General features: G+C 36.0%; 1 long non-coding RNA gene across 2 annotated transcripts; it reads right to left on the bottom strand.

Annotated features, from left to right (window-relative positions):
- Positions 1-1,100: 1,100 nt before the first annotated feature.
- LOC141621607 (uncharacterized) lies at positions 1,101-1,893 on the bottom strand. Of its 2 annotated transcripts, none has more exons than XR_012532494.1 (3): positions 1,795-1,893; positions 1,368-1,463; positions 1,101-1,227 (listed from the first exon to the last, which is right to left on the bottom strand). It is a non-coding gene; the product is annotated as an uncharacterized LOC141621607 (long non-coding RNA). The 2 variants fall into 2 exon arrangements; XR_012532493.1 differs by lacking the exon at positions 1,795-1,893 and adding an exon at positions 1,584-1,625.
- Positions 1,894-5,713: the final 3,820 nt, after the last annotated feature.

The raw sequence follows: 5,713 nt of genomic DNA, 5'->3' as shown, positions 1-5,713 counted from the left end.
GTAATAATGTGAAAATTTTAAGAAAAGAAACGATAAATTATAACAAAGAGAAATCAGTTTAGGAAAATAAGCGATTCTTTTATATAATAATCTTTTTCGTGGTTTTTGGGTAAAAAAGTGACTATTTTTTTGTTAATAGTGATCACTTTGGGGAAAAAAGACCTTTAATTATAAAAAGCGGTCATTATTTTACCAAAAAATGGTCTCATTTTTCATATCGCAGATACAATGGTTATACAATAGAATTTGCGAAGAAAAATATACGAAAAAATGAGTACATGAGAAATGAAAATAAGTATGTCGATAAACAAAAGAAATAAAAAAATGTTAGGAAAACACAACTAATTTTACTTTTTGGAGAAAATGGTTTACTGACTTGGGCAAAAAAAATGATGTCAAAATCATTAATCAGGAGGTTAATGTCGAAAATTTAATTGTTTCGGCCAAAATAATGCTTTTCCCGTAAAAATTGTAAAACATTTAACATTTATGTAATTAAATAGTACTAAAGGTAATATTTGAAAGAAAAAAAAAACTTAAAAGGATTCAAAGTGCTAATTATATCAACAAAGGTAACATTCAATTTCAGTGGTACATCAAAATAACTCTACGGTTAAGCGTGCTCGGGTGAGAGTAGTGTTGGGATGGGTGACCTCCTGGGAAGCCTCTTCGATGCTCACAAATGCATGACTCGTGAAACGAAATAACGTTCAAATGAATCAAGTTAACTAGCGAAACAATTACCTAGATTGTCACGGTTCCGTATATGATAAAATACCCATTGTGAAAAATAAATAAATTATTTTACGTTTTATTTATTTAATTTTCATATATATTATTTGTCACGGGAATTATTTTTTCGCCACAGGAAATTTCTTTGGCCACGGGAGTTATTAGCCACAAGAGAATCCGTGGCCAAAAATTCAATAATAGCCACGTTCTTGTTTTTCCCGTGGCTATCCCTTTGCCACGACCACTTGCGCCACAGAAGGTATTTCCGTGGCAAAATGATTTAGCCACGGAAATTTAGTACTTGCACCACGAATTTAGCCGTGGCCCAAGTGCTCATTTGTAGTAGTGTCAACAAAAAATTTACTAATAAGCTGATCTAAACTCTGAGTATCATGCATTTCTATTTTCTAAGACGTATTTGCCCAACATGTCCCTTACCTCGTCTATATCTACACTTGAGTACTGCTGAATCTCTGGTGACGGGTTGATTACATACTGCGGAAAAAACAAATTAAAGACAAGACATTATTGTAACAACATCAAATACTGCATAGCAACATCATGGTATAGCAGCAAGCAAGACAACATCAACTCTAATTTAAAATAAGTAATAAACACATTATTAAATTACAAACCTTTTCTGGAATAAGGATATATCTTCGCCTAATAATCTCCAACATGAACCGACAAACGTAGTATCCACATTGTATGCTATCCGGCTGGCGAGGGGCCTATTATTACATAAAAACAAACAGACGAGAGAAGGCTCACATCAGAATCTTGAACTTTAGGTATTGTATTAGTATTAAACACATATTTTTGCACTTAATGTATTGTATTTGAGCACGTACCCCTGTTATCGTAATAAAATCAGGGCCATCATCAGAATCTTTAGTGGGTGGATCCTGCTCGTTAGCTCTTCTCTTCTCAAAGGCCCTTTTTTTAAAAAAAAAAAAAAAAAGAGGCAGACACTCATTTTTTTAGGGACAAAAATGAGCTTTTTGCTATAAATAAAAATTGAAACTTAATGTTATTATAAATAAATCAGTATTATAAACTTACTTATTAATCAAGCGCTTAAAAGTCTCGCTTGGTGGATTATGTAAAGAGTCCAACCAAAAAACTTTCTTCTTTGTCGGCATGATGGCTGCTAGCACCCAATGAGTCCTACATCAAGAGACATCATCATTATTAACAACTACATATATTAGTTATGAAAATGCAATTGTAGGGGGAAACGTAATATTAATTTGTTTATTACCCTTTTTCATTATAAGCGGCAAAAATCACTTCTTGGTTGTCGCCAATTGCTTTGAGCAATATAATCTACCCGATCTTGAACGAGAATTCGGAATAAATAAAGATAAAACATAGGGCACAGAATCCGTATTGATCAACTGGAATCTTCTTCTCGGGATCACTCTCAATTTCAATATCCTACATTATTACGGTATTAATTCCGGTATTTAAAACACTATCTAGTAGTCAGAACGAATATTAGAATATGAAATTATTTATTAAGAAACTTACTTCATCCAAACAAATAGGTGTTGGACATCAATCTGGTCTAGGCTAGCCCAAATGGCTAGCATATCCCATGACATAAGTGCTTCGCGCTCAACCCCTAGAATATCCTCCTCGAGCGGAATAATTATCAATTGCTCGGTTGCTATGCGACGGCAAGCCTCCTCATGCAGTTTCCTCATCGTCACCGTTCTTACTTTTTGCATGTAATCCTTCCCAGTATATTGTGTGGAGTTTAAACTCCTAACTTCTTTCAAGTCGGGGAAATAATGATTCTTTGATTTTGTGTTACTACCACCAGCCTACACATGTAGATAATTAAAATAATAAAAAATCCAAAGGTAACATATCCTAGTTGGAGTAATAAAAATAAAAGTGTACTTAACTAAATACCTCGTCAACCTGCTCTTTCAATGATGAGGTAGTAGTAGCAGGTATGACTGGGAACTTAGGCTTATCAGTCTTTTTTGTCCCCTACAAAAAATTACCATGCATGCTTTTTAGAAATACAGATAAAATATAAGGGGGCGAGGTTTTTAAAATAATGGAGAAGTTAATTAAATACCTCATCAAGTTGTTGTCTGGACGAGGTAGTTGGCATGTCTAGGGACTTAGGCTTATCCGCCTAAGCCGGCTTTTCTGTTCCCTACATACAAAAAATTTCCATGCTTTTTAGAAATACAGAAACAAAAAAAATTAAAGGGAGGTTTTCATAAAAATGGAGAAGTTAATTAAATACCTCATCAAGTTGTTGTCTAGACGAGGTAGTTGGCATGTCCGGGGACTTAGGCTTATCCGCCTTAGCCGGCTTTTCTGTTCCCTACACATACAAAAAATTTCCATGCTTTTTAGAAATACATAAACAAAAAAAATTAAAGGGAGGTTTTCATAAAAATGGAGAAGTTAATTAAATACCTCAACAAGTCCCCGGAAATTAGGCTTATCCGCCAAAGCCGGCTTTTTTGTTCCCTACGAAAAAAAATAACATATAAATTTAACATATAAAAACATTCAACAATTAAAAATGTAACATATATATAAAGGTATTTCTTCTAACCCCAATCGCTTTCGGCTCACCGAGGCGAGACAACCGAGCCAAGTAGATGTGAGTTTCGAGCCATTGGATGAAACTCCCAACCGCATCTCCCGGAATGGTAATGTCGTCACGAATCGGGACAGTTGAAAGTTTTCATGGCCTGGAAAGACCGTAGTTATCTCTACTTTTCTATGATTCGGCAAAAGTTTTTCGCCATGAACTACTACGATTACATGGCTGATTTGGTGTGCATTTCTACGAGACCCCGGCCAACACGCACATTTGGATTTTCGAATTTAGGGTCAGTAAGAATAACTACTACCCTTTTGTTTACGGCCTGAAGAATATACAAATACATTATTATATCCCAAAATTTAATAGAATTCATATAAATTTAACTAATTAAACACTTCATGTATGCATACCTTACTGAAAACAGGGAACCGACTTGAAGGGGATGTATCTTTTTTTTCCATCACCGTCTTCTCAAGTTGCATCTCCTTTTCGGACCCATTATTTACCTAATAAAATTAACCAATGGCACGATGTCAGAAGTTATAGCATTAGAGCTGGCAGGGAACACACCCCTGATCTTACCCAAAAAAAAAAAAAAGAAAAATAAGGAAGTATTAGGTGGTACCTGATCGGCTTTAGTTGTTCTGACTTGAAGCATTAGGTACCTGATCTTTCTGAATCTCGTTGACCGATACTTCCTTCTCATGTATTGCCAAGGTAGTAGCGGCCTCTTGACCAATCTGTTGTACCTTATTACCCTCTTTATAAATGACATCCTCCATCATCTTCACTTCTTCTTCGGAAAGCTTGCCTCCAGCATTCAACTTTAGTAGTACGGATGCCATTAACTGAAGCTGCGTGCCAAGAACGTAATGTGTCAGCAATTTTTATCCCAACAATAACATGTGAATTGAACTTAAATGAAAATAATAGAATAAATGGTACCATGTCAGCCTTCTCAGACTTAGTCTTCCGTTTCTTCTTTATCGGGGTAGTTGTCCCATAATATTTCGTTACTCCAACCTATAACAGGACGCCCCTCAAACGACCTGGATGTTCGGGTCGGCCGATCGCTCTAGCAAGAACGTCATTACGACCACTGGGAGTGAATTTCCCTTCTTCTACCTCTTTCAATACGTTGTCCTATAATATATTAAATAAATTTCAAATTTTATTTGTGACTAAAATAATAAAGTTAGTAATGAACTCGTCTTAATAAAATAATGCTTACTATGTTGGCCAACACTTCCTCATCATAATTGTCACGCGACCGGGATCCTTTAGGCGTGTGCCCTTCTTTATAAGTTACATACCGATCCAAGTTGGTCAGTTCCTTTGCCACCTACACATTAACATGGTAACATTTATACATGTTAATGTGTATCAATGCAAGTCCAAGTGTGATTAAAAAAATAAAGTCTCACAGGGGAATAATGCATGCTACTTACGAGGTTCTCTTCTATCTTTCTGTAACCGCCTCGAGAACCATACCATTTCCCCTTCTTGCATGAAATGTTAGCACGATTTCTTCTGCTAACGGCCTTCAAATAATTATATAAAAGCGCAAGTAGATGAGATAATAAAAAGATTATATAAAGGGCTCATTAATTAAAAAAATGATAGGTAAATCGTTAAAAGGCGAGAATATTTAACTTGAAACTTCTCAGTAGTTCTCATCTTTTTGAAAAGATCCCATTGTTCCTGACTGATGGTGGGACACTTGTTTTCCGGTGGGCTCTTACGCATCTCCCCCGTTGCCTTGTCCACATACAACCAATCCCTAGCAACGTCACACCTCCACTGCCTGTGGACATCCGATGCCTTATGCATTAAATACTTATCATGGCTTTCATCGGGTATAATAAAGCCTTCCTTTACACGAGCCAAGTATAACTCCGCAAATTTTGGATTCAAACTTCTAACATCATCTAAATGGATAGGCACAAACTGTCTTGTGCAACATCCAATCCAACTGGAGAAATAACCCGCATTTGGACCAGTAGGGAAACCCTTCGAGTTCCATGTTATTTCCATCGGCTCTTTAGCGGCTATAGCTGCAAGGACTTTCAGGCACTTCGTAGCACCCCTCTCACCAGGCTTATTATCCTCAGGCTTATTATTCTTTTGACTTCTTTTCCGTTTTTCACCCATGATAATCCTAAAACCCAAATATGAATGATATAGGAAATGACCAACTTAACAACGTACATGCAGAGTATTATCTAAAACCCTAAACCCTAATAGGAATGAAAATTTAAAACAACAGATTGAGCTTCTAAAATCCTAACCCTAATAAGAGGAGTGAAGTAGATGATGCGGGATGATAAATATAACAAAGAAGACGAAAAACAAACAGATGCATGAAAAAGAAAAAAGATGATCGTCTTAAAACCCTAATGACAAAAC

This window comes from Silene latifolia, chromosome X (genome assembly GCF_048544455.1).
Source record: "Silene latifolia isolate original U9 population chromosome X, ASM4854445v1, whole genome shotgun sequence".
Taxonomy (NCBI): domain Eukaryota; kingdom Viridiplantae; phylum Streptophyta; class Magnoliopsida; order Caryophyllales; family Caryophyllaceae; genus Silene; species Silene latifolia.
The sequence above is the reverse complement of the archived record's forward strand: the minus strand, read 5'-3'. Positions and strand labels throughout refer to the sequence as shown.